Below are 10310 nucleotides of genomic sequence, written 5' to 3' on the forward strand. Positions count from 1 at the left end.
GCCGGCTGCCGTGTCTCCAGCTTTTATTTCTGAAAAGGCCTTTGTTTTCCCAAAGAAAACGGAGGGCTGAGCCTGCCCCAGCCCCCCTCGGGCGGCCACCGCCCCCGAAGGGACAGTGAAGGGGACCCCGACTGCGGGACCTGCCGTGCACAGGGCTGTGTGGCCCCCGGGGTCCCGCGGGGAGCCCCAGCCCAGGCACCCGGCTGTCAGTGTCACTGTCACACGTGCTGTGCCCCCGCGCCGGTGGTGCTCCAGCATCGCTCGCTGAGCCCCGCAGCTGCTCAGCCCGGTACCGGTGCCCAGCCCGGCCGTGGCACATGGGCACCGGCTGCTGCCGCCCCACTGCTCGCCAGCGCCTGCGGAAACTGGGGCGGGCAGCGCTGAGCGAACCGGCCCCTGCAGCATCACCCGACGCTGCCGGGGACCTGCGCTGGCCTGGCGTCCCCTCCCCGCACAGCCAGCGGGTCCGGCACAGCGATGGTGGCAATGTCCCACGTGGGCACCCGCCATGGCTCGAGGAGGCTGGTACCCCCCCAGGGCTCCCCGCACCCCAACAGTGGGTCCCTCCCCGGGGTCGGTGCCTGTTGGAGGGGCCATGGTGGGTGGCGGGACTGGCACGGTCCAGCCGGGGAGGTGACACGGCGCGGCACTGCTGGCGTCACTTGGCACCAGTGCGTTCCCGCAGCGCGGGCAGCGTCAAGGTCTCCGGCGCCGACTTCTTGCGCGGGCGAGTCTTGGGGGGAGCGAGGAAATCGGGGGCCTCGTCGCTGAGGGGGGTGGAGGGGGCGCTGGCGGGGGCCGAGCGCGTGGCCGTGGGCTGCCCCACCTCGCTGACCGAGATGGTGGGTGCCACCAGGCCGATGAGCTCGTTGGTGGCCTCCTGCGTCGCCCGCTCGTAGCACCGCACCTCCTCCATTGTCATCCCTGCCGAGCACAGCCGGGCTTGGGGCCGCTCGGCACGGCCGCATCCTGCACCCCGTCATGCCGGGGCAGCCTGCGCCCCACGCACCGGCTCCCCCCCGAGCTGGGTGCCGGGCAGGGGACAGGGGCTAGGGACAGGGGGACGGGCAGGGAAGGGGACGCTGGGCGGCGCAGCCAGCCCCCCGCTCCGGCCCCAGCCCAGCAGCAGCAGGGAAGGGACGGACAGGCAGCGCAGGCAGGGGACGCGCGGGGAGGGCAGCCGGGCAGGGGGGGGACCCTCCGCCGCGGGGTGCAGGGGGGGGGCTCGGCGTGCACCGTGCACAAGCCCCCCTGCCTGCACCTGCCTGCAGGCAGCGTGGCGGGGTCTGGGGGCTCCGTCCCCTGCAGGCAGCGTGCAGCAGGGCTGCCCCCGCAGCGGGGATTAGGGGTGCTGGCTCCCCAGCTTTTGGTTTGTGGCCACTTGCATCTGAGTCTCGAAGGCCCGGACCTCTTCCAGGGACATGTCTGGAAGGCAGAGAGCCGCTCACCGGGACGGCCCCGCGCCCGCTGCCGGCACCCGCTGCTGCCCATCGCCGCACCCGCGGCTCCCGTCCATGTGTCCGCATGCGGCAGCCACCCACGGCGTGTCTCCCTGCCAGACCGGGGGTGCAGGCAGCGCAGGCAGGGGTGCTGGGGCTCCTCTCCCCCGCCCCGGGCCAAGCCTTCCCCAGGCGTGCGGGGGAGCGGGCAGCGTGCGGGGGTGCAGGCAGCGGGCGGGGGGTGCAGGCAGGCGTGAGGGCAGGGGGAGCGAGCAGCACAGGCAGCGCAGGCAGCGGGGGAGCCGGAGGAAGAGCGGGAGCTGCCCGTGGGGTTAGTGGCGTCGGTGGTTAAACCCGCAGCCCCCTCCCACACCAGGGGTCCGGGGCCACCCCGGGGACCGTGTGTCCCCCCCTGCTGTCACCGGGGTGGCCCCGCGGACTCACCGCACCACTCGTCCACCCAGGCGAAAGCCTGCCGGTGCCCGATCAGCAGGATGTCCCGGATCACCTGCAAGGCACGGCGGGGGTCAACACCCTGTCGCTGTCCCCCCCATTGTCCCCCCTCTCCCCGGCCTCGGCCCCCCCCCCCCCTCACCTTGTGCACGAACTGCTCCACCCGCGTCTGCAGCCCCCACACCTCGAACTTGACGCTCACCAGTTTGTAGGAGCACATGATGGGCTTGGTGTGCTGGCGCCAGCCCTCCCGCAGCGGCCCCCGGCCCGTCTTGGCCGAGCTGAAGAAACGGGGGTCCTGGGGGGGGAGGGGGGGGCAAAGCAGGACCGTGAACCCCCCCCCACCCCCCAGGGATGGGGGACAAGACCCCGGGGAGCTTCCCCCAGCCCCTGTCCGTGCTACCTCCAGGCTGCGGTAGTAACGCTCGGGGATCTCGTCGAAGGCGATGTCCAGGAAGGAGACCTCGTGGTCGCCCAGGATTTTATCGCTGCGGAAGATCTGGGGAGGGGAGGGAGGGTGAGAGGCACCGGGGGGGGGGGGGGGGGGGTGTGGGTGGGTGGGTGTCCCCGCGATGAGTTTGTCAGGTCTCAGCTGCAGCGCAGACTCACGTTCTCGCTGTCCCCGCAGTTGTCCTCGTACTTGGTCTCGATGTAGATGGAGAACTTGGGCAGGAAGGAGCACTGCAGGGAGCGGCCGTCAGCTGGCCCCGAGGGATGCCCGTCCCGAGGGACGCCCACTCCCAGGGATGCCCATGCTGAGGGACGCCCACTCCAAGGGACACCCACCCCAAGGGACACCCACCCCCAAGGACACCCACCCTGAAGGATGCCCAGCCCCAAGGGACACCTACCCCCAAGGACACCCACCCTGAGGGATGCCCAGCCCCAAGGGGTGCCCAGCCCCAAGGACACCCACCCCAAGGACACCCACTCCAAGGGACACCCACCCCCAAGGACACCCACCCTGAGGGATGCCCAGCCCCAAGGACGCCCAGCCCCCAGGTCACCCACTCTAAGGGACACCCAGCGCCAAGGGACGCCCATCCCAAGGGATGCCCACCCCAAGGGGCACCCAGACCCAAGGGACACCCAGTGCCAAGGGACACCCAGCGCCAAGGGATGCCCAGTCCCAAGGGACGCCCACCCCAAGGGACACCCAGACCTAAGGGACACCCAGCGCCAAGGGACACCCAGCCCCAAGGGACGCCCAGTCCCAAGGGACGCCCACCCCAAGGGACGCCCAGCCCCAAGGGATGCCCACCCCTAAAAATGCTGACTCCAAGGGACACCCACCCCCAGGGGACGCCCACCCCAGTGCCCCCTCCCCAGCCATGCCAGGTGCTGGGAAAGGGGCCAGGTCCCCGCATGCCACCTCCTTACCGTGTACTCTGCAGGGACACCATGGCACGTCAGCATCACGGGGTGGCATCGCCGGGTGGCATCGCGGGGGAGAGAGGGAGCGGTGAGACCGGGAAGCAGCCACGGCCAGGCTCTCCCGGCCACCCACCACCGCCACCACCGGAGCGGGGCTGGGTGCCCGGTGGTGCCCGTCCCCGCGCCCTGCCCGGGGCTCACCGGTGATGGTGTAGGGGTAGTAGTTCCAGGCCTTCTCCGTGATGTAGAAGATGCGGGGGGTCACCGCCCGCGCCCAGCTCGGCAGTTTGCTGCGGGGGAGAGGGGGGGCCTCCGCTCAGGGCAGGATACGGCCAGTGGGCACAGCCCTGCCCAGTGCCACCCAGCCTTGCTCCACTGAATGCAGCCCCCCATAGCACGGCCCCGGCTCTGGTACCCCCATCCCCTCCCCAGGGACCCCACCTGCTCCCCAGGAACCCCCTAGGGACCCCTGCCACCTCCCCAGGACCCTCACCTGCACCCCAGGACCATCACCTGCACCTCAGGAATGCCCCCAGGGACCCGTGCCACCTTGCCAGGACCCTTCACTTGCACCCCAGCACCCCCCAGGGGACCCATGCCACCTCCCCAGGACCCTCACCTGCACCCCAGGAACCACCTAGGGACCCCTGCCACCTCCCCAGGACCCTCACCTGCACCCCAGGACCCTCACCTGCACCCCAGGATCCTCACCTGTACCCCAGGACACCCCCAGGGCCCCTGCCACCTCCCCAGTACCCTCATCTGCACCCCACCTCCCCCCCAGGGATCCCTGCCACCTCCCCAGGACCCTCATCTGCACCCCAGGACCATCACCTGCACCCCAGGACCATCACCTGCACCCCAGGACCCCCCCAGGGACCCCTACCACCTCCCCAGGGACCCCTCCCCTTCCCCAAGACCCCCCAACTTCCCCAAGACCAGGACCCCACGGTGCCCCCGTTGTCCCCAAGCACCCTTGCCCAGCACCCCGTGGCTGCCCACGCTGCCAGGGCAGGATCAGGCCCCCAGGGGAGCCAGGAGCTTTTGATTAATTTGCGGGCGTTATAAATACCAGCCCCGAGAGGGGAATCGTGAGCGCCGCGGCTAAAAATAGCTCGTCTCACGCCAGCGACTCCCCGGCGGGGGAGCGGCCGATGCCCGCACCACGGCGTGCCGCAGCCGGCAGCGGGGACGCGGGGACAGCAGCGCCGGCTGCCAGCGGCTGCCCAACGGGCACCCGAGGCTGCGCGCGGGGACGCGGGGACACCCCCAGGGATGGGCTGAGCGGCAGCCTGGGCATCCCCGCCGAGCCCCGCACCGCGGCCGAGGCACCCACCGGTACCCAGAGATGGGTGCCCACCGGGAGAGGGGTGCAGCACCTGGAGAGGGGTGCAACCCCCCCAGGGATGGGTGCAGCCCTGCAAGGTGGGTGCATGCCCTGGAGATGGGTGCACCCCAGGAGATGGGTGCAGCCCCTGGAGATGAGTGCACCCCAGGAGATGGGTGCACCCTGGGAGATAGCCCCCAAAGATGGGTGCACCCTGGATGATGGGTTCACCCTGGGAGACGGGTGCAGCCCTTGAAGATGGGTGCATGCCTCGGAGATGGGTGCACCCCAGGAGATGGGTGCAGCCCCCCAAGATAAGTGTACCCCAGGAGATGGGTACACCCTGAGAGATAGGTGCAGCCCCCGAAGATGGGTGCACTCCTGGGAGATGGGTGCAGCCCCCAAAGATGGGTGCACCCCTGGGAGACAGGGAGGTCCTGAGACCCCAGAATCCTCACCTGCACCCCAGGAATGCCCCCAGGGACCCATGCCACCTCGCCAGGACCCTTCACCTGCACCCCAGGACCCACGCTGCAGGGTGTCAAGGACCCAGAAAGGATCTTCCCCAGGAATTCTGGAGGGAGGGATGGGGCCACCCCGACGCCTGCCCATGCCCCCCACCTCAGTGTTGCGCCACGGAGCCGGGGTGCCAGGACCCCCTCCCCACCCCAGCACCCTTTGCCGGAGCCGCAGCCTCACCTAGAGAGGTGGACGCGCTTCTCGGTGAACTGGCCGGGGCCGTGGACGGGGTCCTCGTGGGGCTCGTTCTTCACCACCTCCACGCCCTCGCCCTTCTCGCTCTCCTGGTGACTGTGCTTGCTGATGGTGTAGAGCTGCCCCACGCGGTACTGCAACCACAGCGCCCGGCCTCAGCGCTGCCCTCCCCTGCCCCGGCGCCCTCCCGGCGCAGCGCCGGGATGGGCTCCTCTTTGCCGGGCTAATGGGTTTCCAGCTGCACCGCCGAGAGGGGAAACTGAGGCACGGGGCAAAGGGGTGACAGACCCCGAGCCGTGCGGCGGGCAGGGGTCTCCTGGGGCACCCTGTTTCAACCCCCTGGCCCCTGGGCTGCTCCAGCACCCAGGTGAGGGCCAGATCCTGCCCTCCCTGGTGTCCCAGTGCCTTGCAGAACGCCTGGAGGTTTTCTGCTCAGCAAGAGCCAGGGAAAACTATATATATATATAGGGAGAGATGTGTATACAGATATATACACGTGTGTGTATTTGATGATGCGGCCGCGCAATAAGTGTTTTATTGTTCTGCCGAAGATCCCATCCATCACCCCAACCGCCAGCGCGATCTTATCGCCCCTAACTGAAAACCTCCCCCGGGTGCGAACACAAAAGCGGTGCCCAGGGAGGGCTGGTGCTGCCCGGCGCAGCCACCGTCGCCGCAGCTCCCCGCTCCCTGAAACGGCCCCGTCGGCCCCACGTGCCCACGAGTGACGTTTGGTCAGGGATGCCGCCAGCTGCCGGCTATCGCCGCTGTTTGCCGACAGGGATTGGGGCTCCCTGCCGGAGCAGGGATTGAGCCTGTGCTCCCCATCGGAGCAGCCGCCCCGAGCGCTGCGGTGCCACGGGCACCCAAATCCCTGGTGCCCTTCGCCCGCTGGCTCATCTCATGGTCCTGGGACCGGGCTGCCCCCGGTGCTGCCATCGGGCCCAAGGTCACCGTGCCCAAGGATGGGACGTCCCCCCTGCCTGCCCCCCAAAACACGGCTCAGCGCTCGCACGGAGCATCCCGAGCCCAACGGCCGTGGCCAAAGCACACCTCAGCGGCTCGGCCAAGGCGGACGGTCCCTGCCATGAGCCGTGCCACGAGGGGGTGGCAAAGGGGGCTGCGGTGTCCCCCAGCCCCTCTCCGGGCAGGGACCTGATCCCCTGGCACCCCACTGCTGCGGGTACAGGATCCGCACCCACAGCCTCCTCCATCGGTGGATCCCTGCAGCCGAGCTGTCCCTCGCACCCATGGCCGGGGGCCTCGGGGCTCCCCCCACCTCTGCACCCCTCTTCCCAACCAACACCTCCTCTCCTGCACAGGCAGCCCCGGCCCCCCACTGCCCCCCACTCACCTCCTCGGTGGTGAGCGGCATGCAGATGCGGTACTCCTTGATGAGCATGGTGGCACGGGCAGGGCAGGCAGGGCGGGGGTCAGGCGGAGGCGTCGGTGCTGGCGGGGGCACAGCTCATTCTGGGGGGACCCAGGAGGCGCGGTGAGAGCGGGGGGACGGCGCTCAGCAGCCTCCCACGCTCCCATCCCATCACCCCACGCTCGAGGCGGCCGCCCCGCTCTCGGCACCGGTGACTTCATAAGCCGTTGCCATGGCAGTGGCGTGAGGTCACCAGTGTGAGGAGCAGCCCGGGTGTACCCGGTTGGGGACACCCTAGCACCCCAAAATCCCCATGGTATTAACCCCTTCCCTGCCAGGCAGACACCCACACCCCGAGGCAGGTGTCTTGGAGCACATGTGTCCCCCCAAAATACAGTGCCCTCCCTTCGGGGTGCCACATCCTCACCCGACCGCGGTGTTGCAGCGAGAGGGTTGCAGGGACGCTGGGACCCACCCCTGGGCACCCATGCTCTGGCCTGCCCCGGGGAGCACCCATGGTCAAGTCCCTTGCATGGGACATCCCTTCCCTGGGTCAGAGCCGGACCCCCCACCCTAAGGCTGCCCCCAAGCACCCATCCTGGCCAGCACCCACCCCGGGGCTGCCCCCCAGCACCCATCCCGTCCGGCAGCACTGCCAGGCTGCCCCGCTCGCCCCCCTGGCCCCTGCTCCAGCCGGGGCTGGGGACGCTCCGAGTGAGTAACGGAGCAGCTCGGGGGGCTCCTGGCCGTGGCCCCCAGCCCCACGGGGCAGGGAGGGGACGCGAGCCCCCCGGGCAGTCACCCTGAACGGGGGATCAGGCCTTGGAGGGGGCAGATGGGGGCTCACAGGGGGTCTTGTCTGGGGGCAGCTTGTCCAGCTGGGGACACAGGGGCATCCCTGGGGGCACTGGGGGACACGGGCATCCCTGGGGGCACTGGGGGACACGGGAGCGTCCCTGGGGGACACAGGGGCACCCTGCTGACGGGGAAGAGGGCTGGGTGCTGGTGTGGGGTTGCGGGAAGCCCTAAGCCCCCCCCAGAGGGGCTCCTCACCCCGCCCCGGGACCCCGCTGCCCGCGGCAGGGCGCGGAGAGGGAGGGGACAGCCCGGGGACACTCGGGAGCACGGGGCACCCCGGGCCGCCCGGACCCCAGGGCACCGCGTCCCCCGCCCCATCCCGGCACCGGGGCGGTTCAGACCGGCTCGGGGGGTCCGGGGCTGCCCCCGAGGGGGGGAACAGGTCCCGGGGGGGCGGACCCCAGGGAGTCCGGCCGGCCGGGCTGCCGGGGTAAGCGGGCGATGCCCGGAGCCGCGGCGGCTCGGGGCACCGCGGCGCCGGGACCGGCAGCACCGGCCCCGCTCCCCCCGGCCCGGGCTCCGCCGCCCCTTCCCCACCGCTCCCCGCCCGCCCGGCCCCCGCCGCCCGGCCCGTTCCGCCGCATCCCCCGCGGGGCCAGGGCTCCCGCCGCCCCCCGCCCCGGCCGCACTCACCCGGGCCCGCGGCGGTGCCCGCTCCCCGCCGCCGCCGCCGTGCCCCGGCCGCCCCGGGCCGTGCGCAGGAGCGCGCCGCCTCCCGCACCGCCTCCCGCGCCGCGGCACACCGACCCCTAGGGGGAGGAATGCACCGGCACCGCACCGCACCGCACCGGCACCGCACCGGCACCGGCACCGGCACCGCACCGCACCGGGACCGGCACCGCACCGCACCGGCACCGGGACCGCACCGGCACCGGGACTGCACCGGCACCAGGACCGGCACCGGCACCGGGACCGCATCGCACCGCACCGGGACCGGCACCGGGACCGGCACCGGGACCGGCAGCGGCACCGCACCGGGACCGGCACCGGCACTGGGACCAGCACCGCACCAGCAGTGGCACCGCACCGGCACCGGGACCACACCAGGACTGGGACTGGGACCTGGACCGGCACTGCACCGGCACCGGGACCGGGACCGGGACCGGGACCGGCATCGGCATTGCACTGCACCGCACCACACCTGCACCGACAGTGGCACCGCACCGCACCGGCACCGGTACCGGGGCTCCCCCAGCACCGCACAGACCAGCCCCGGCTGGGAGATGCCCCGGGGTCTCCCCTGGCCCGGGCTCTCCCGCTGGGCTGTTGCCCCCCCGCTGGGTGCAGGGAGCTGGGAGCCCCCCAAACCTCCTCCTGCACCCCGCCCCGCACCCACCCACCCACACCCCGCTGCCCGCTTGGCCTCCTGCACCCCAGCCTCACCGCACCCCATGTGCCACCCAGAGCCAAACACATTACCGGCACGAAGCACCACAACTCATAACCGGCGACAGCCGCCGCCGGCACCGTACTTCCCCTGCCCCTTTCCTCCATGAATTTCAATCAACCCAGGCACTAAAAATAGCCGTGCTCGGGTGCTGGGCAGGGCTGCGCCCAGCCAGTGTGGTTTTCCCTTTATTTGCTCCAAAAATTCTGCCTCGGAGGCTGCGAGCGGCTCCCACGGCACTGCCAGGAGGGCGCAGGCCAAGCCGTGCCGCCCGGTGTGAGTGTGGCACCGTGGCACGCTCTGGCCTCGCTGCCTGGGCTGCAGGGGAGCAGCCCACCCGGTGCCAGGGTGCTGCGGTCACAGGGTGATGGCCACCATGGGGACACGGACCGGGCAAAGGGGACACTCAGCAGCTCATGGTGTTGCCATGACCAGAGGTGCTGGGACCCACCGCCGCGGTGGCCCCAGCACAGGGCACGTAGGTCCCACTAACCCGGGCACCGTGGCATCCATGGGTGCTGTAGAGTGTCCAAGGCTGGGTCTGGACTCTTTCGCTGCCTTCCCCTGGTGCAGCCGCCATGGCAGCCGGTCTGCGCCATCTCGTGGTGGTGGGGACCCCGCTCTGCGGCCCCCAGTGAGCCCTGAGGCAGCGGGGATGGGCCCAGGGCCATGCCTGGCTTTGCTCCTGGCCCCAGCAGCCCCAAGGTGCTGGGGATGGCCCCAGGCTGTGGCTAGTGCCAGGGCAAGCAGCGGCAGAGGGAGCAGCACGGGCTAGGGACGGTGGCCCCAAAAGCCGCCGGGGTGCCCCGCGGGGCGCCCGTCCCACATCCGGGAGCAGCGTGCCAGGAGCTCTGCCTGCCGGGCACGCCTTCCCCTGCCCGCACCCGTCCCCATCTGCCTGCACCGCTCCGCTGCCTTCTTCCTGGTACACCCGCCTGCGGTGCCACCGTCCTCCCCATGACATGTCTCAACACCCCCAGTTCTGGTGGCACCGGGTGACAGCCACCCCCCCCTGCCCTGTGTCCCCCCAGGCAGGGGACTCCCCCGGCAGCCCCCAAGGGGTAAAGCAGCACGGGGCTCCTGCCAGCATGGCTGGGACCAAACCCAACGGGGGTCCCGCTGGGGGGGCAGTGGTGGTGACGAGGACCTGGCGGTGCTGGTGAGGAGGACCTGGTGGTGGCGGGGGACCTGGCGGGCTCAGCGCCCCCCCCCCAGCCACATTCCTCCCGAACCAGTTCGGCAGGGTCCTGTGCAGGTGCCAAGGCAAAGGCATCCGGGTTGGGTTTTTTCCTGGTCATGCCCGGCTTCGCTCCGGCGCCGAGGCAACAAGGAGGAGAAAAGAGGATTTGCTGAAGCCTGATGCCCCCTTGCCACCGCCAGTGTCCC

General features: G+C 71.1%; 1 pseudogene; it reads right to left on the bottom strand.

Annotated features, from left to right (window-relative positions):
* LOC142089382 (cytoplasmic phosphatidylinositol transfer protein 1-like) lies at positions 1-6913 on the bottom strand (annotated as a pseudogene).
* Positions 6914-10310: the final 3397 nt, after the last annotated feature.

The sequence above is a fragment of the Calonectris borealis genome, chromosome 16 (genome assembly GCF_964195595.1).
Source record: "Calonectris borealis chromosome 16, bCalBor7.hap1.2, whole genome shotgun sequence".
NCBI classification, from domain to species: Eukaryota; Metazoa; Chordata; class Aves; order Procellariiformes; family Procellariidae; genus Calonectris; species Calonectris borealis.